This window comes from Crinia signifera, chromosome 2 (assembly GCF_055691185.1).
Source record: "Crinia signifera chromosome 2, ASM5569118v1, whole genome shotgun sequence".
NCBI classification, from domain to species: Eukaryota; Metazoa; Chordata; class Amphibia; order Anura; family Myobatrachidae; genus Crinia; species Crinia signifera.
Window position 1 is genome coordinate 368,661,025 of NC_139218.1, and position 21,691 is coordinate 368,682,715.

The window sequence follows — 21,691 nt, forward strand, 5'->3', positions numbered from 1 at the left end:
TCAATCTCCTTTTTTGAGGCTCCACATGGGTTGCCATAAACTATCTTTTTTGAACAGGCGTATATTCATGCTGGAAACATATCAATCTCTATATGAACCCCTAGCATCTGCCCTAGTGGAAGTCCAGGATTCCTGAATGCATGGTCAGATACAGCTCTTGTTTCACAGGTGTCTAACTTTGCTGTTAATGTTGGGAAGTCCGGCTGTCTGTAGAGCAATACAAGTTCTTTAACATGGATACTTGGTACTGCCTCTATGTTGATCTTACCAGTCCCTAAGGTCAACAGTTCCCTTTCTTTCAGTGGATATCTAGTCCCATGACTGGATACCAGAAGGGAAGGGTGATATCTCTTGCATAATTATATTCTATACATGACACTTTAGGGCTCTTTTATTGTACATGGCCAATGTTTGCGGTGGGTTGTGTGTTTTTTTTTTTTTTTTTTTTTCGAACCTGGGTACAGCTAGGAGCTAGTTATCATAAATAAACCAAATTCCTGCAAACCTGGGGTTCCCAAAGAGTCCTCAAAGTATTACAACAGTTCAGCTTTTACAAAAAGCCATAACTGAGTACAGGTTACTTAATGAGTACTTAATCTGTACTTAAACATGGTTAACATAACTTATCAATTTTTCCTAAATTTTGATGTGCAGGTGTACATGTACTGTAACTTTATAGATTGGAAGGCTTCCATGATTGGACCTTCTCCTTTTTATGAAGTTACACATGGCTAATCTCTATGCCAGATTAATATCCAAAGTTTTATTACAGTGGTTTGGGTCTGTTTCAGTTATATTATCTTGGAATACATCCCCACTCCTGCAAACCATGACAAAAGGAGCGAGTGGCCAACGTAGTACTGCGTTATTGCTGTGGTATCTCTGGTTGAAATGGCCATCTGGACAGAGTGGTAGGCTTTCCATCTAGGATTATTTGATAACATAATGTCTTCTACTGTTCAGTTTTTCTAGTAACCTGGACAAGTATGACTGAATATGCACTGATAATGCAGTTTTATAACAAGCAAATGGTCTTCTTGCCTTACTCTACTTTATTCTTTTTTCCAAGACCAGGGTATAACTGTATAGTTAAGTAGGAAATGGCAACCTTCAAGTAGAAATTAAACCTACCAATACTGTAGTTCTATAATCACTAGTTCTCAGAATGGAGAGGTGTGGACCATGTAGGAATAGCCTATTTCCTCTACCTCCCCCATGGCAGCCATGGTTTTGCCCCTCTGGGTAGTGATTTGAAAGGGGGGGGGGGGAGGAACACCGGCCCTACCAAAGGGTAACTCCTACTGGATTGTATACTGCTGCATACTGTCCCCAGGTTCTGGGCAGCTACAAGCAGTGACTTCCTCAGATGGGAGGCGCAGGAAGCATTAGCCGCATCACGCCTGGTCAGCAGTCATCCAGCTGTCCAGTGATACTGCTTTATAATTCTAGTACAATAATACTGGGTACTTATGTAATATCTGGGCTCCCGTTTTTCTTATGAGACCGTGTCCGCTCGCCACACTATATAAAGTCAACTCCATGCGTAGTTGGATAGTAGGGGTATGAAAAAATGGGGTGCATTTAACATGGGAGCCCAGATAATACATAAATACCTAATACTGCTGTATAATTCCGTTCCAGTGATACTGCTGCATAAATCCAGTCCAGTGGTACTGCCATTAAAGGTCAATGGTTCTGCCCTTAAAGTCCAGTGATACTGCTGCATAACTTCAGTCCACTGGTACTGCCGTTAAAGTCCAGTCTAGTGATACTGCTGTTTATATACTGAATTTAAAGATATTTTGGAAAGAAACACTGCGCTAATTCTCTCAGAAAATTATAGGCTGAATTCAGTCATCAAACATGTAGTATTTATATAGTAAATTTATTTAGGTTGTCAAATAGCAATAAAATGCTGTAGGTGGCCACCTTTTAATTATAATAAATTGCATATAATAAAAAAATGCATATAATATACAACATATAAAAAGTTGGTACTTATGTTAGTTGGGCGTCCACTATAGTTAGTACGCTCATACCCCCACTATCCATGTCGCCGTGGAGTTGATTTTATATAGTGTGGTGAGCGCAGCGAGCCACCGAGCCCGAAGCGTAGTGAGCCCCACAAGGGAACGTGGAAAACTAAGCAAATAGCTTAGTGGGTGCCCAACTAACATATAAGTACCAAAACGTTTAATATTCTAAAATAATATGGTATAATAATGCCGTTATTTATACCATATAAACTGTAATAAGACCTTGCAGATTTTATATGATTTCAAACAGTAGTAAAACAACTGTGCCGCTTTTGTATCAAATTTATACTGCAAACCACAATTCCCAATAATAAATATATACGTGGACACTTTCCGTTGGTGAAAGTTCTGATGTGCTAAACCGTTATAACTCCACCGTGACCCATGTGATGATGCTGAGCTGGGCACCCAACAATGGGGAGTCCTGACTGGGGATTTGCAGCTGCCTGCCTAGAGATTTAGATGGATTGAGGATGTGTGGGGGCTGCGCGCCTCTCCCCTGCAGCACGCTCCCGGCTCCAGCTGGCACTTGTCAGGTCTCTATGTGGGTGATGGTTATTCGCTTGCTGGTCTCTTAGTGGGAAGGTTTACATCCTGTGGCTCCTTCTGAATAGCGCTATTGCCTAGTGGCCTAAGGACTCCTGACTGGCTGCTAGGTGGCCAATAGCACTATTCGGGAGAAGGAGCTGCTGGATATAAATACATCCTGCATCTCTTCCTGTCAGTTCGTGCTGGCACTGGGCTTTTTTATTTTGCCAAGACCCCTGGATGCTACTTTGGAACGAAGAGGACGTGATCTACACCGTAAGGACCTGGTGATTGCTTCCACAGGTTCCCAAAGGATTACTTCAGGACCACTGGATGGATGGATGTAGACCTACCTACAGGGTCAAGATAGGTAAGTATATGTATGCTTGGCTCTGAATGTAATAAAGTTTTATTTTTCAGGTGTCAGTGAGTTTTTATTTAACCCCTTCCCGCCGCAGCCTGTTTTTGCCTTCCTGACAGAGCCCTTTTTTTCAAATCTGACACGTATCACTTAAGTGGGGATAACTTTTTTTTGCTTTTACTTATCCCAGTGATTTTGAGATTGTTTTCTCGTGACACATTGTACTTCAAATTCGTGGTAAATTTGGGTCGATACAGTCTGTGTTTTTTTGTGAAAAATACCAAAATGTCGTAAAAAAATGGAAAATTTAGCAATTTTCAAAATGTTAAATTTTCTGCTTGTGAGACCAATAATCATACCACTCAAAATAGTTAATAACTAACATAGACCATATGTCTACTTTATGTTTCCATCATTATTTCAACCTCCTTTTAATTTTTTTGGACACTAGGAGGCTTAAAATATGAATAGCAAATTCTCAAATTTTCAAGAAAATTTCAAACCCTGATTTTTTTTAGGGACCAGTTCAGTTCTGATGTGACTTTGAGGGACTTGTATGTGAGACACCCCCATAAATGATGCCATTTCAAAAACTGCACCCCTCACAGTATTCAAAACAGCATTTTGGAAGTTTGTTAACCCTTTAGGTGTTTCACAGGAATTAAAACAAAGTGTAGGTGAAATTTCAAAATTTCATTTTTTTTGCAGATTTGCAATTTTAATACATTTTTCTAAGGAACACAGTACATTTTACTAGAGAAATGTGACTAAAAATTGATTCCCCCAATTCTTTTGTTTTCATAAATATCCTATATGTGGCCCTAGTGTGCACGTTGACCAAACCACAGGCTTCATAATAGAAGGAGCACCTACTTGATTTTGGAGCCTCCTTTTTATGAGATTATTTTTTAGGCACCATGTAGGTTTCTAGGCACCATAAGATGCTAAAAGTTAGGAACCCCCCCACAAGTGACCCCATTTTGCAAACTATACCCCTCAGGGAATTCATCTAGGGGTATAGTGTACATTTCAAACCCCCAGGGGTTTCACCAATTTTGATACAACTGGGCTGTGCAAATGAAAAATTACATTTTTTTTACACAAAAATGCAGTTCTGGCTCAAAATTTTTCATAAGGTATGAAGGAGAAAAAGCACCCCAAAATCTGTGCCCCAATTTCTCCCGAGTACGGCAATGCCTCACGTGACCAAAAAATACCATTTGGGTGCATGGCAGGACTCAGAAGGGAAGGAGTGATTTTTGGATTTTGCAGCTCAGATTCTGGTGGAATGTTGGTGGGTGCGATGTCGCATTAGCAAGACCCCCGAAGCACCAATACAGTGGAACTCCCCACAAGTGACCCCATTTTGCTAACTACACCCCTCAGGGAATTCATCTAGGGGTATAGTGTACATTTCAAACCCCCAGGGGTTTCACCAATTTTGATACAACTGGGCTGTGCAAATGAAAAATTACATTTTTTTACACAAAAATGCAGTTCTGGCTCAAAATTTTTCATTTTCATAAGGTATGAAGGAGAAAAAGCACCCCAAAATCTGTGCCCCAATTTCTCCCGAGTACGGCAATGCCTCACATGTGACCAAAAAATACCATTTGGGTGCATGGCAGGACTCAGAAGGGAAGGAGTGATTTTTGGATTTTGCAGCTCAGATTCTGGTGGAATGTTGGTGGGTGCTATGTCGCATTAGCAAGACCCCCGAAGCACCAATACAGTGGAACCCCCCCACAAGTGACCCCATTTTGCAAACTACACCCCTCAGGGAATTCATCTAGGGGTATAGTGTACATTTCAAACCCCCAGGGGTTTCACCAATTGTGGTACAACTGGGCAGTGAAAATGAAAAATTAAATTTTTTACACAAAAATGCAGTTCTGGCTCAAAGTTTTTCATTTTCACAAGGAATGAAGGAGACAAAGCACCCCAAAATCTGTGCCCCAATTTCTCCCGAGTACGGCAATGCCTCATGTGTGTCGCATTAGCAAGACCCCCGAAGCACGGTGAAATGATGAACCTAATTATCCATAGATGTGTGGTATATTTTAAAACACTCCTTTATACATAGGCCGGGTTTGTCGGGGCAAGTTTCACAGTGGAAAATAGTATCCTTTCTTATTCCCTTTTTATAGCAAACTTTGCACCTTTTTTGTGTCCTGCCCTTTTTTGCAGTGGATGGGATTTCGTTAGGAAAATGCTGCCCTGGTACAATACGGGGGCCAGTACTAGAAGTACTGGGGCCCTCTGCCTACTGGTTCCCAAATATTAGGCCCTTTATGACTTCCTCTTGAAAGTGCATAAATGTCCCCCTCTGGCTGGTAGAACGGAATAGCACGTAAGCGTTATACAGTGCCATCTGGATGATATACACGGCCAGCTTCTTGTACCAGATTTTTGTTTTCCGCAGGGGACTGTACGGCTTCAGTACCTGATCTGAAAGATCCACTCCGCCCATGTACTTATTGTAATCTAGGATACAATTAGGTTTTGAGGTGTGGGTACTGGTACCTCGTACAGGGACGGAGGTGGTACTGTCTCCATGAATTGTTGTCAGTATAAGGACATCCCTCTTGTCCTTATATTTGACCAACAACATATTTTCGGTGCATATTCCCCTGCTTTCACCCCTTCTCAGTAATTGGGCAACGTGCGTTTTTGGGAGGCCTCTTTGGTTCTTGCGCACAGTACCGCAAGCTGCTGTACCTCTTGAACCAAGGGCCTTAAACAGGGGGATGCTAGTGTAAAAGTTATCCACATAGAGGTGATAACCTTTATCCAGGAAGGGGTGCACTAAATCCCAGACAATTTTTCCACTAACACCTACGAGGGAGGGGGGGCATTCTGGCGGTTCAATTCTTGAGTCCTTCCCTTCATATACCCTAAACCTGTGGGTGTACCCTGAGGTGCTTTCACACAGCTTATACATTTTTATGCCATACCTTGCCCTCTTATTGGGAAGGTACTGGCGGAATTTAACCCTTCCTTTAAAATGTATAAGGGACTCGTCGATACAAATACATTTTTCAGGGATGTACATCTCTGCAAATTTGGCACTGAAATGATCAATGACCGGCCTGACTTTGAATAGCCGGTCAAAGGTGGGATCATCTCTGGGTGGGCACTGTGCATTATCGGTGTAATGTTTCAACACGTGTATAGTGTAGGGGGGGTACAAACTTTATTTCAACACGGGGGTATGTAGTGTGTAGTGTGTATGTAGTGCAGAAAAAAAAATACTTTTATACAGGAATTTGATCCCAATAAAAAAAAAAAAAGGTCCTGCGACAAAAATTGAGCACAGATGTTGGTCAGTAACGTCCGTCACTGAACAGCGCTCAAAGGCAACAGGAATTTGATCCAAAGGAATAAAAAAAAAAATTATATCAACCCTGTGCCAAAAATGCTGTTCAGTGATGTACGTCACTGATCAGCGCTCAGCGGCCACAGGACACCCACAAAAGCAACGTGGGTGTAAAAACAATTTAAAAAAAATAAACCACAGCACTCTCCAAAAAAAAAAACTATTTAAAAAAACTGCAGAAAACAAATTATATCAACCCTGTGCCAAAAATGCTGTTCAGTGATGTACGTCACTGATCAGCGCTCAGCGGCCACAGGACACCCACAAAAGCAACATGGGTGTAAAAACAAAACCCCAGTGCACTCTCCAAAAAAAAAAAACTGCAGATCAGTGATGCAGTGATGCAACACTGATTAGCAGTGAGGGGCAGCAGGCACACAACTGTGGGTGCAACCTGACAGGGTATATATATATAAAAAAAAAAACCTGGACCCCCAAAAAGTTGCTGATCAGTTAATTTATACTGATCAGCACAAAAGGGGGGGCAGCAGGGGGGCAGCAGTCAGTTGCACAGGCAGCACAAGCTTTGGTGCAATTGACAGGTATAAAAAAAAATAACCCCTGCACCCCCAAAAAGTTGCTGATCAGCACAGATATACTGATCAGCACAAAAGGGGGTGCAGTAGACACAAAATATAGCACTCTCTCTCACTCACTCTCTCTCACTATCTCTCACTATCTCTCACTATCTGTCACTCTATGACACTGCAGCAGCAGTACACAGGAAGTGACAAGATCCAGGAAGCATCCAGCTGCTGGCAGCACGCAACCAGCGGTGATCAGGTAAGTATCAGGTATGTATATCACGACAGATTGGCCGGTGACCGCTCTGCACGCAATTCCAGACCGGAATGGCATCTGCAGAGCAGTCACCGTTAGTTCAAATAACGCGCTATGGCTGTGATTGGTCCGTCGGTCCGACGGACCAATCACAGCCTTGGGAGCAGGTGGGGTGAGGTGTGGTCATCACCGGTGACCCCCTCACGCCCCCTCACACCCGGCGGTGATTGACACCTGTGTTACCGAGCGTCATATTCGCCGGTAACACAGGAAAACGCTGCGATTGGCTGTTCACATTGAACAGCCAATCACAGCGATCGCCGACGGGGGGGAGGCATCGCCGCCCCCCCTGGACATGTCTGCTGTCAGGGACAGCAGACATGTTTAAACTGTCACCGCGTCTATAGACGCGGGGACAGTTTAAAGTCATGACGTATATATACGTCATGTGTCGGGAAGTACATCCCGGCCATGACGTATATATACGTCAAATGTCGGGAAGGGGTTAACTGTTGGTTCTGCTGTGGAACTAAGAGTCCCAGCAAGCCCATTAATGGGCCGCATGCTGGGACTTGTAGTTCTCCAAGTCCTAGTCTGCGGCCCAGGCTTGCTGGGACTCATAGTTCCACAGCAGAACCCAATGGTTTTATTCTATTTTTTAACCTGGGTAGATATATTTTGGAGGGGTGCGGACCCCTTCATTGGGGGGGGGGGGGTCCCCACTCCCCCAGGACTCCTGCCCAGGTTGACTAGTCAGGGTGTTAATGCTTTGGCTTGGCAGCCGAGAGGGGGGGGGGGGGGTGCGGGTACAAATTACCCAGGCCCAGGCTTTGAGAATGGGGCTGGTTATTCCTGTGGGGTGGATCCCACGCCGTTTTTTTTAAATGATGTATTTATTTATTTTACACTGCAGCCGTCATGAATTCATTTTTAAAAATACTAATTCGTATCTGCAAAAATACGTATCCAAACGCCATCGGAAAATAGGTCAAATATGACTTCTTTGTAAATTACCCTCCAGAATAAGAATTCATAAATAAAGTACGACGGTGATGCCATTCATTCATATTTAGCATACGAATACGAAATTTCGTATTCTTAGAAAATTCCCCCCCGATGTGTGTACATTCCCATGGCATACTTTTTCTACATGAAACCTACCATAAGCACCCCATTTCCAACCAGTAATGCCAGCCAGCCACAATTTAGAATTCACCACGATACGTATGAGTATGTAGATCACAGAGCGTACACAGCACATGTGCAGATTGCTAACTTTCGCTTCATGCATTTAAACTCAGAATTACATGTGACTCAGAACCAGTCCTTATATTAGCTGGTTCTGGTTGGTAAATCTACAGTGTCTAGATAGACAGTCAATACATCTATATCAAAAGGTCAACAGACAATATGTCGACTGGGTCAAAAGATAGTTTGGCAGGGTCAAATGGTCAAATGTCAACATAAAAAGGACCTAAAGTTCTGTAGACTACAAGCCTTTTGTGGGGCACACATAAATTCTAGTAGATAATGGGGGCAATTTACTAAGATGGGAATAAGACTTCACATGTGATGTTGCTATGGGCAACCAATCAGAATCTACTTCTTATTTATTTAGCACCCTCTAGAAGATAGTAGACATGATCTAATTGATTTAATTCCTAAAATTGACAAAGCCGCCTGAGCGTGGCTAAACGCGTCTTTGTGAGGAGTCCATTGATGAGGATTGACAGCTGAGGACCTGCGGGGCATACTACGGCACTCGACCAACACTATCCGCCTGCCATTTGACTGATCTATACCCCCGGCAGTCTGGTCCTCACTGCACACACGTGCAGCCGCTGCCTACAGAAGAGGTCTGCGCTGTACACGGCAGCACATACAAGTGCTGGTTTGTTCCTGACGTATTGGAGTACCGTTCTCCCCAGCCCAAAGTCGGGCTGTTGGCCGGCATAGCGCCTGGAGGAGCGCTCAACAGCACAAGGTATTTGGCTCAGCATACACATCAGGCAATCTTGCGCATGTCCTCATGAGTTAAGGAGACAGCGCCGAGTATTAATAAGGAACTAACATCTCTTGCCATACCTGACGCTGTGCACTTGTCCTGTAAACCCCGATTCCACCTGGAAGGATTTACTAAATATTACCCAAACTATTATTGTGCGAGACTGAAACATCTGTCCACACCCAGCGACTTACCAGGAACTGGTAACTATTAGTTACACCAATATGCAAATGCAGTGAAATGGCTTTTTAGTCTTCTTTTTATTGAGGTATTGCATGCATTAAAACTGTTGTTTTATGTTTATTATGTTTTTTTGTGTTATTTGTGTAATAAATTGTTTTAGTGTACAGAAGGCGCCCACTGGTTCTTTTCTTTTTGTATGATCTAATTGGTTGCCCATAGCAATGTCACATGTGAAGTCTTATTGCCATCTTAGTAAATATCCCCCTATAAGGTTATTTAAAATGTAACTTTTATTATATGCGCTTACTAAATTAAAATAGGATTTTTTAAAATAAAATCAAAGGTCATATAAAAAGTGAGCAATAAATAATTTTGCAATTGTTTTGTTCCTGAGTCTAGTGAATTCTACAGTACCAGAAACAGCATATCACATATTATCAACAGACAGAATAGATAACCCTGCATATTGGAGAGACTTCAGAGGAAAGATAAATGTTGCCCCCCCCCCCCCCCCCCCCACACACACACACACACACACACACACACACACAGCCAGAAAATACAAAAACTCCTACTCCCCAAAAAATCTTACAAAAAAAGCACAAACCCTAACCCCAAAAATAACACACACACACACACACACACACAGACAGAAAAACTCCCCCTCCGCAAAAAATATCACAAAAAAAGCACAAACCCTCACCCCAAAAATAACAAACACACACACACACACACACAGCCAGAAAATACAAAAATTCCCCTCCCCAAAAATCTCACAAAAAAAGCAGAAACCCTCACCCCAAAAATAACACACACACACACAGCCAGAAAAAACTCCCCCTCCGCAAAAAAAGCACAAACCCTCACCCCAAAAATAACACACACACAGCCAGAAATTACAAAAACTCCCCCTCCCCAAAAATATCACAAAAAAAGCTCAAACCCTCACCCCAAGAATAACACACACACATACACACACACACACACACACAATTTAAACCCAACTTACCTTTAAGGTTAAATTCAGTATCAGCTATTGAATACGTTCTAGTCCACCCATACCAATTTTTTGTATCTCCTACTTCACACATCTTGTAACCCTTTAAACCTTAAGGTGTGTACACACAGTGCCCAATTTAGACTTGCTCACTGGGCTGCGAGTGTTCGGAGCCCAGTGAGCAGGTAGCCACCACCGTTCCAAACGAACTACTATATACGATCACCCGATCTCCAGTTAAGGAAATGTGCCTCTGCTTAAGTGCTTTCATATGACATGGTCCTTCCTCAGAAGCAAAAGACACAATACCACATGAGTCCACATTTATACCCCTTGAAATTGGTAATCCTGAATAACACCACTCACACTTGGATAATGCCACTCACACCTGGATAATGTTGAATGAAGTGCATCATCAAATATGGCCGCTCATCCTCCCAGATGTATTGTGAGTCCCGGGATGCATTGTACTTTCTTATTTGCATTCCAGATGCGGTACACATGTATATCACATGCGCACAAACCTCCGGTTTCTTCTGACTAAGTTTTGCACTAAATTTATAAAAATGAGTCCATATATAGGGAAGCATACAAAACAAAAATAAATATAAAGATATATTAAAAATATAGTTAAAAACAACAATTAAATTACAACAATAATAGAGTGGATATAACATAGATAAAATATTTAATTTTTTAGAAAAAATATTGTATTATACTCTCTAAAATACTTAGTCAGCATTAACCCCATAAATGGTGTTTTTTCTAGGGTAGGACAAACCTACCACGGCAGGTTTGTCCTGTCCCAGAATTACCCAACACAGAACTTAGGGTCATTCCCCCCTGTCGCCCCCCCCCCCCCTTTTCCCACTCCCTGTTGCTCACCACCATCCAGTCCCAATTCCTTACCTTGGAACATTGGGGTTTCCCTGCGATTGCCCCTGCCGTTGCGCCCCCCCCCCCCTTGTACCATGCTGCCATTCACAGAAGTGACCAGGCGGCAGGCTCAGGGATGTTCAGAGGTGGCTAGGGGGGACTTGGGAGCCCAAACTCCTGAGCAGCCTGGAACTTTCCTGAGTGGGGACTGCCACCAGCACCTGCTCACTGCTGTGAATGGTGGCGGGGGCAGTGGCAGAGAAGCCCCAGCATATGATTGCTTGGGTGGGGAGTCAGAACTGACCAGAGGCGAGCACATGTGGGGGAGCAACAGGGGAGGGTTCCCCTATAAATGGTGCACCAGTGGTGCACAGCTGGAAGCACCACTGGCGCATACCTCCTTATCGATGGTATGCCCAGAAATGTTCCAGTAGAACCCGCTCAGGCAGCGTGGATCAGCCTGGAAAATTTTCAGGCATACCAACAAAGTGGTTAAGGCCAAGAGGGGTTACAGTTTTTAGTTTGAATATCCACCTCATTTCAGTTTTGACTTGTCTGATATCTACAGATGGAGCCTGTGCTTAGCCTCTCTATACAGTATTTCCTATTTGCATACTAAGTAGTAAATTATCCATAGGGGTGAGCTATAGCGCTTCTATATAGGGATGTGCACCGTGCACTTTTCGTGTTCCGTGAAACACGTTTTGGGTCTGTATCTTGGGCAGTGATTTGGATCTGGATCTGTTCCAAAACACCAACATTTTCGTGTTTTGTGTTTTGGGTTCTGAATTTTTTTTAAAAGCATAAAAACTAGAGATGTGCAGACTCGGATTCCAGAGATCCAGGCCCCACGGACGTCATCATTCCGAGACCAGTTCCGAGCAGCGCTCGGAGATTCCCGCCTGACTCGGGTCCATCCGCGTGGTCAGAACGTCATCTCCCGGCGCCGGAATTTGCAAGGCTTTAAATAGCGGCTGCTGCGCCCGCCATCTTCACTCCAGTCTAGTAGTGGGTTGGGAGAGGGTGTGTTGGTGCTGCTGCTGGGGTTTAAACTTGAGCTTGACCTTGAACACAATATTTTATTTGCTGGGGCTGTCTCTCAGTGCTGCTGTGTAGTCTAACTGTGTACTTGTAGTACTACTGTCTCCTCTGTGCGGTCTACCTCTGGTGTGCTGTGAGGTAATTATTTTATTCGCTGGTGCTGTCTCCCTCGGTGCTGCTGTGTACTCTGTTCTCCTCTCTGCTTAGGGTGGGATCACCCTAGCAAGGAGGACAGTCTAACTGTGTACTTGTAGTACTACTGTCTCCTCTGTGCGGTCTACCTCTGGTGTGCTGTGCTGTAATTATTTTATTCGCTGGGGCTGACTTCCTGGAGGCAATTGCTGGTCTTCATTAAAGAATTGATCATTCATTTTTATAAACATCATCTTCTCCACATTTTGCGGAAGCAACCTCCTATGCCGATCACTGAACAGGTTCCCCGCTGCACCAGAAAATCATTTGGAGTGCACACTGGAGGGGGGACAACTTAGGTAAAATAGAGCCAATTTGTTAAGGGGCCTCCAAACTGCCTTTTTATCCTGCCAGTACAGGTATGGACTGTCTGACATGTCTACTTGGATGCTGTCACCAAAGTAATCCTCCACCATTTTTTCATTGGTGACAGCATCTAATGCAGCGACAATAGAAACGTCAGCAATCGTTGGCAGGTCCTTTAGTACAGACCAGATGTCCAAATCCAAACTCCCTCCCATCTGCCATGCATCCCCGCCAGCAGGTTGTGTGGGAAATTGCAGCTTTTTCCCTGCAGCCACAGATGTGGTAGAAAATGAGGGAGGAGCTGTTGCCTTGTCATGGTCTGCTTCAGATGCCAATCTCCTGACCAGCAGGTCTTTGCATCTTTGTAGACTTGTGTCTACCTGAAACAGAGACACAACATAAGCTTTAAACCGAGGATCGAGCACGGTGGCCAGAATGTATTCCCCTGACTTTAACAGACTGACCACCCTCGTATCCTGGCAAAGCGTATGGAGGGCTTCATCCATAAGAGCTACATGCTTTGCCGAATCACAAAGCTTTAGCTCCTCCTTCACTTTCTCCAGCTGCTTCTGGTACACCTGACTCAAGCTGGCAGTATCGGAGCTGACTTCACGTGTGGCAAGTTCAAATGGCTGGAGAATCTTGCACAACATGGAAATCAGTCTCCACTCCGCTTGAGTCAGGTGCATACCCACTCCTCTGCCTATGTCGTAGGTGACCGAGTTGGCTTGGATGGCCTTTTGCTGCTCCTCCATCCTCTGCAGCATATAGAGGGTGGAGTTCCAGCACGTTATCACCTCTTGTTTGAGGTGATGGCAGGGCAGGTTGAGGAGTTTTTGCTGCCGCTCCAGCCTTCGGCAGGCAGTGGCAGAATACCCGGGCCACCGCAAGCATCTTCTGCACGCTCCTGTCACTTTTTAGGAAATGCTGCATCACCAAATTTATAGTGTGGGCAAAACATGGCACATGCTGGAAATTGCCCATATGTAATGCCCGCACAATGTTACTGGCATTGTCCGACACCACAAATCCCCGGGAGAGTCTAAGTGGGGTAAGCCACTGCAAGATGATTTCCCTCAGTCTCTCTAAGAGGTTGTCAGCGCTGTGCCTCTTACTAAAACCGGTGATACCAGTGTAGCCTGCCTTGGAAGGAGCTTACGTGCAGGAGATGCTGCTGCTGTTGCTGCAGAAGGCGATGCATCTACCCATTGGGCTGTCAGTCATATGGGGCCTTATTCTGGTCGATGCGTACTTTCCCGAATTCTTTCGGATGGCGTTTTTTAGCCATCTGCGCATACGTGGGCAACGCTATGCGCATGTGCCACGCATGGTCTCCGTACTTGTTCGCACTAATACCGTACAGAAATGTGCACCGCATTCACTCGTGAAATATGGGCGTATTATGGGCGTCATTCCGAACTACACAGGGGCGTAGATTCAAAGTGGGCTAAACTGGGCGTAAACATGGGCGTACACGAGGGAGTGCACTAATTCTGGTAGGTGTGCATTCGGACAGCACACCGAATGCACACAAACCAAAAGGCAAGAAATATGCGGTGTCCATAAGCAAGTTTTTCTTTGCGGACACCACTCGGTCATGCGCTAGGCATTCGGAACGCCCAATCAGTACGGGTGCACCGCAACCAATGTCAGCTGAACACAATACAATTCCAGTCCTTTACTCATTACTCATTAATTACACTCTTCTCATTGCTTCAATTGGAACCATTGCAGCTTAAATGGACAATTACTAAACACACAAATATATGCTGCAGTTTTGACACACATTTACACTGCAAGCAATGGACAGAACTTCCTATCACTAATATAAATATACATGTCACTTCTACATTTACCAATAAAACCACACATTTGGGGATCAAAATAAAAATTTATTACAATAACGTCAAACAGAAAATGGAAAAAGCATGTTTTTGGACACATGCAACAAATTAAAGGTACCATAACAGAAATGTCGAAAAATAAATAAAAATAAAACAATGTATTATTGACATAAATAGCCACAGCAGAATCATTCGGAACACATCAGGTGGCTTCACAACAAAAGTATAGCACCAACACTTCAAGTACAGCAGACAGTAATGGTAGCCGAAAGAGGGCAACAGGGGAACCAAACAAGACATTCGAACCGAGGGCAAATGTGGGTACCCTCTGCACGGGATTGGACACAGGAAGCTGACACACACAGCTAAATGAAAGATTTGGGAAGACATAAGGGTGGAGATTAATGCGGACACAAGTTCATTTTCTGGCACATTTGGGCCTGGTAGGCTCCTTGCCACGTGCAGCAGCTTCTCGGCCACGGCCACGTTTTGGATGGTGGCCCAGGTGGAGCAGATGCTGGTGGAGGGGGGGATGGTGTTCCCCCTCTGCCAGCAGGGAGTGCTGGTGTTGGAAATGCACCAGAAACGAATGACAATAGGGCCCTATTGCTGGAAACTAGGGCCACCATAAGCTCATTATGGTGGAGGAGGAGGTCATTTTGGCGCAGGGCTTGATCTGCCAGCACCTGCAGGCTGGCAGCTATGGACTGCTGGGTGCCAGCCATGGCCTGCTGGGTCTCAGCAATAGCCTGCTGGCTCCCAGCTATTGCCTGCTGGGTGCTGACAAAACCCTGCATGACCTCCTCGGTCCTACGCATCCGCTCTGATGCTAACTCTCCCTGCTGGTGAATCTGGCCAAGCATCTGCACCCACCTGTCGTAATCCGTTGTGGCCGTTGGCTGCTGCTGCTGCACATGGCTGCCACTGGTGGCAGGTGGCACAGACCCCTCCACCTCGTCAAGAGATTCTTGCCCAAACGGTGGGGATGCTGCTGAAAGAGAAAATTACAATTACAACACATTCCAAGAAAATTAGTACCAACTACTTATGCCATGCCAAATAATTACCTTCAACAAAAGCAGCAAAGACTTCCGCTGGGGACTCGCTATCCATGTTGCTCACCCCCCGGACCTCCTCTATTGCAATACAGCACTCTGCCATCTCCTCCAGGGGGGTGAGCTTCAGGCGGCCTGGCATGGGGCCAGCCCCAGAGGTGTGGCTGTGTTCCCACCGTTTGGTCAGTTTCTTCTTGAGGTTGGTTTTGAAGTCGTGCCACCTGCAATCAAAGTTTACATATTACTACATGTCACTCCTGATGTTTGCTGTAGCAGCCATTGCAATCTGCAACAGATTGCAACATGTGCTTCATTACACATAACTTACATTATATTAAACTATAAAACCAACCCTTAGAAGATACATTCACACTCACCCTACAATAACTATCGACTAAGTGACATGGTAATCATGTCTGTTGCTCCTAGCAACGTGACCGACCATTTACCAACTCCATCTACCATCTAATTAAAACATTACTGGTCTTGTTCTGCTCAAATGTAACACACATGAACTTGCCTCTTCTTTACGTGCTCCGCCTCACGAACTTGTGGAGCTACCGCATTAATCTCCACAGTTATGTCCTCCCAAATCTTCCATCTCCTTGTGTGTGTCAACCTGTCCTGTGGACACTCTATCCAATCCCGTGCACGCGGTACCAGTATGGCAAGCTCCTGTGGTTCGAATGCCATGTTTCTGCTGCTTGGTTCCTTTGTTGGCCTCTTTCGGCCACGGCCACCTGTCGCTGTACTTGAAGTGCTGGCCAGGCTACTCTGTTGGGAAGCCACCTGCTGTGTTCCCAATGATTCTGCTGAGGCAGAAGATGGCCCAGCTGCAGATTGGGCATCTGGACATTGGCCTGATGTTGCTGTGCCAGCTGCCTGCTCTTCTCCCACTGGCTGGTCTGTGGTGAGGGGCACATAGGAGGTGCTGGAGTCCAGGCGAGCAATCAGTTCCTGGTACTCCTGGTCTCCCTCAGATTGAGATCCAGCCATGTTTGCAACAACATTTTGGTTTTCTAGCACACCTTTATATACTATTTCTGTCATTGGCGTACATCAGCCACACCCTGCGTTCTTTGCGGCAGCGTTCCGTACGGCAGCGTACACCATGCGGCGCATAGGCCACGCCCATACCAGCGGACAAACAAAAGTACAAAACCAGGCATACTTTCAAAGTCTGATTTAGTACTTATTGGCAGATTTGAACACAAATAAACGCCTACAACTGTGGCCAGACATGAAATCTATATGTGAATGTTCATTTGTACTGTGCACTTGTTTGGTATGTACAACAAATGACACTAACCCATTCCATATGTTAATCCAGTCCACTACTCAGGCAATAGTAATCAGTGCTTGCATCCAAATCACATGTGATAGGTCTCTCAATACTGCCTTAATGCTAGGTACATTTCATTCCACATCTCTAGTGTGGGACGGTATAAGGTAAGTGTTTACATGGCACCATGGCCTAATATTGGGAAAAGGTCTTGCACTATTTGCTATGTTTCAGGTGTATAGCTTTCACACTAATAAAGCTGTCTATTTTAGTACCTTGTAGAGTTATGTGTAACTGGATAGTGTTGCACACTATTTCACCTGTTGTTTTCAGCCATGTTTGGTGAGTATAATGGTTTCCCAACTTCTTTCACCCTGTCTGTTTTGTAGATACTAAGTAATGCCAAGGTCAGCTCAGCGATGCAAAGCTACAGCAAGTGTTGTTTTGCGATGCAATGTTTTAGCCGTCTGTTGTGGCGCATACACGCTGTTAATGTAAAAATGAACAATAAAGTTAATACCAAATATCACTGTGAACAGCCAATTACAGGACATGATTGCTTGTATTGCGCCATTGCTAAGATGGCGGCCTATGGGAGAGCAGCCCCATTTTCGCCTGCGGAGCTCAGGGCACTGGTCTCCGTTATGGAGACTAGGCTGGGGCGTGCGGGCCCATTCATAACAAATCGGCAGAAGCGCAGTGCATATGCTGTGGCCCGCCGCCGAATCTACGCCCGCACCCAGGTGCGGAGGACCATCGCTCAGCTGGAGCGGCGATGGTCAGACCTGAGGCGTCGACAGCCAGATTTGCTCCAGCAAATCAAGGCCAGGATTGCGCGATGTGAGTGTTTACACATTAAATGGGCATTTGTACATTATTGCATACATGACCTTTTTTTAAGCCAATAAGGTAAACTGGCTGATCATGAATTAAACATGGCATACATTATATGTGTGCTACTTCCTGTTTGAAATCCTGTAATGTGGATATAATATGTAATTGTCTAGGAGTATTGTTTGTGATGCATACAATGGCCCAAATGTCACATCATAACTGCCATGGTATAGGCTGTGTTTGATAAAAGCCAGTAAGGAGCTGATTCGCTTGACATTTATCTCTACTTATCACCTTTGCATTTATTGCTTGTTAAGGCTTAATACATCTGCCCCAATGACCCCTAATTGGCACTAATGTGTTTTTTTTCCCATCACAGCACGGGATCGAGCACGACAGGCCCGGGAGGAGGCAGAGGCGGGCCAGGCCCAGGAGGAGGTGACAGAGGAGATGGCCGAGGAGGTGGTGCTGGAGGAAGGGGAGGCGGAGGAAATGGAGGCGGAGGAGGTGCCGGAGGAAGGGGAGGAAGTGGAGGAGGAGGTGGTGGCAGTGGAGGAGGAGGTGGTGGCAGTGGAGGAGGCCAGGGAAGAAGAGGAGGAGGTGGAGCCGGAGGAGGAGGCCTGTGAGGTGGTGCAGGCGCCCGAAAGTGGTATGTATACATAATGAATCATTATTCATTTTTTCTTCTACTATTTGCTATGTAGCACTGGTGATTCAATTGTGTTTTACAATAGTATAAAGTCATAAAACAAACTGGGTACCAACAGACACACTTAGGGGTTAGATAGGGTGTCCAAACCTTCCCTTTCATCCTGGACACATGTTAATTACACAGGTTGTGGGGATGGCTTTCAGGTCGATTTTAACTGCCACTGAACCTGTGTAGTTGATTGATATTTCTAAACTAGATTAAGTAAGGCATAAATGGAGTATGGACAGGCGTGGCTTAGAATGGAGTCACAAGTGGTCAGTGCCCCTGGGCCCTCCTCTAGCTAACCACCCCCTGTGGTTTGCATGGATTTTTGCTAACATATTTGTTGGTTGATTTTGTCTTAATAATGATTTTGGGCATGGGAGTGGGTTAGTGCTGCAGCTTCACCTACCTGGCATTATGACAATGATTTATGGAGCAGACCATCAGCAGCCAAGCCATGCATGATTGCACAAATGTACTGTGCATTCCTGAGAGTTGACTAAGTCCCATGCCACGTTGCATCAGAGAACAGACACTGAGCGCTTTTTTATGAGTTGTTATTGGTGGTACTCATTACATGGTTCTCATAGCTTAGTCATGGGTGGGTTTGGATTCAGAAGGAGCACTATGACTGTGAGGTGTTCTTCAGAGTAAAGGGTAGCGGGAAAAAAAAGGCTTTCTATTTAGTATGTATGCATGTATGTATAGATGTATGTGTCATATATATAGTTATATATGTCTCTATAAACATATATATATATATATATATATATATATATATATATATGTATATATATACACACACACACCTGTCTCCTTGCATTTATTAAATTTATGTATGACTATGTTAAATGTATTCATGAATATCATTACTAATTTGACCCCTTTAACATGCCCACAGATGAGCCTACCCAAGCAGAGGAGGGTGTACGTGGGGCCCTCCTCAGACTGCGGCATCACGTGCAGCTGGTCCTTGCAGACCTCCAGGATCTGACAGATCTACTGTTGTAAATGCTTTCTTTTTTTATAAAAATTATTTAATTATTATAGTTGTTAATAAAACGTTTATCCCAGTTTGAAGTTGTATGTGTGTTTTTTACACAATAAACAGTATATGTGTAAATTGTTTAGAAATTTTTTCTGATCCTAAAGGTACATACTGTCTATAGATGTATGTTATTGTAGTGTATACATCCTTGCAAGACACAAAGGTACGATAATTGTAGATCTATTTACATTATCCAAACAACAAAATACACACACTCTGTTAATAACTGTTGTTAAGTTTGCTTTATTATGTGTTACTAATCATTAGCACATTGTAGAATATTGCATTTGACGTGCAATTCTGATATAATATTCATACATAAAAGCTACATAAAGGGGTGACAATGATTAAAATATCACTTCACATGATGTAAGAGTTAATGTGTGTAATGGATGTGGTAGTAATGTGTTTAAGTATGTATTAGGATTTAATTGATTCCAATTCCAAACAAACACTTTTTAATGAGGTTGCCTAATTGCATAAGTGCGTCATGTGATCGATTTCGGAGGTCAGATAAGAGTGGTGAATTTTGCGAAAATACACCGTATCGGTGCGTACGGCTAGGGTGGCCAATCCCGGGATCGGGATCGGCGGGATCCCGGGATTTGGCCCCAAAATGTCCGGGATTTCAATCCCGGGATTGGAGTATCAGATACCGGGATTTCGGGATTAGACTGCGCACGCGCAGTCTAATGCCGAGCAGCTTCTGAGCACCCGCTCAGAAGCTGCCCGGCTGTTCCCGACCCCGGCGTGCGGTTTGCGCAGCGTGACCTCTGACTGTCACGCTGCGCAGGCCACAGCAGCCTATCACAGGTGACTGCTTCCGGCCGCACTGACCTCCCCTTCTGCAAGCTTCACCGTCCGCAGCGCTATGTGCCCCACTCCAGCCCGCCTATGTAAGGTAATCTGCGGGGCTGCAGCAGGCAACCCCGGCAGCGCTGCTCTGTCCGCCTGCCCGCCCACCCATGTCGATGCCCGCCCACCCCCCATGTCGATGCCCGCCCACCCCCCATGTCGATGCCCTCCCGCCCACCCCCCATGTCGATGCCCGCCCGCCCACCCCTTGTCGATGCCCGCCTGCCCGCCCACCCCTTGTCGATGCCCGCCCGACCATGTCCACCCCCCCCCCCTGCCATGTCGATTAAACGGGTGGACAGGGCATGTTTTTCTTTTAGGGATGCCAATCCCGGGATCCCGAGAATCCCGGGATTGAGCATTTTTCAATCCCGAAATCCGGGATTGGCATCCCTACGTACGGCCAGGTTCCTGTCCGCTCTGACGCGGTAAGACCGTGCAAACGCTGTAAGACCGTGCAGAATATGTGTGTGTCCACCGCACACGCAATGTTTGGATGTCGTCTGTAAACACACCCTGTTCTTCCAGTGTGAGTCCGTCCGTATGCAGAGGTCCGGTGGGCGTTTCTTCGGACGATTTCCGCACAGCGTGGCGTGCGGCACATTCCGAAAGATTGCGGAAATGTACGCACCAACCAGAATAACCTCCATAGTCCTTAGTTTGCCCTGAACCACTTGTCCACATGTCTGTGGTTAAGTGGACAGTGGGTACAACAGCATTTTTCATTGCACCGAGGACAATTTTTCTGACGTCTCTGTACATCCTCGGCTGCCAAGTGAAGTGGAATCTAGACGGGATTTGGTACCAGGGACACAATACCTCCATCAACCGTCTAAATCCCAAACCACTAATGGTGTACACCAGACGAAGCTATCTAACACCAACATAGCTGTCAAGGCCTCAGTTATTTGCTTTGCCATCAGATGACTGCTGTCGTACTTCGTCCTCATGGCAAATGACTGTTGGACGTTAATTGCTTAGAGAAAGACAAAGTGGTGTTTGGACTTCTTCTCTGGGATGATGACCGACTCCCAGCAGCAACAACAGCTGCGGCAACAGTAGAAGGCGTACCACTGCAGGATCCTCAGGTGGAATCCTGGATGGAGGAGGAAATTGACGAGGAGTGACTTGCTGGCGTGGTTTGCAGGCACTTGGAAAAAACTGGATCAAGGGATTTAGGTGTCCCTGGACTGCTTACAGTCCTAGCCACAGTTTCTGAACTAAACAGCGACTTATGAACTAACTTCAGGTGATGCATAAGCGAGGATGTCCCTAGGTGACCGACATCCCTACGCCCTGCTTATTACAACTTTACATAAGCTACATATGGCGAGACAGTTGTGGTCTGGATCTGGATAAAAATAATTCCAGACCAAAGAGGTGGATTTTTTGGTCTTC

At 45.1% G+C, this 21,691-nt stretch overlaps 1 protein-coding gene across 1 annotated transcript in view; it reads left to right on the forward strand.

Annotated features, from left to right (window-relative positions):
• LOC146058049 (polyunsaturated fatty acid lipoxygenase ALOX15B-like) overlaps positions 1-21,691 on the forward strand; it is a 154,071-nt gene that overhangs the window by 26,771 nt on the left and 105,609 nt on the right. The window lies entirely within an intron of this gene.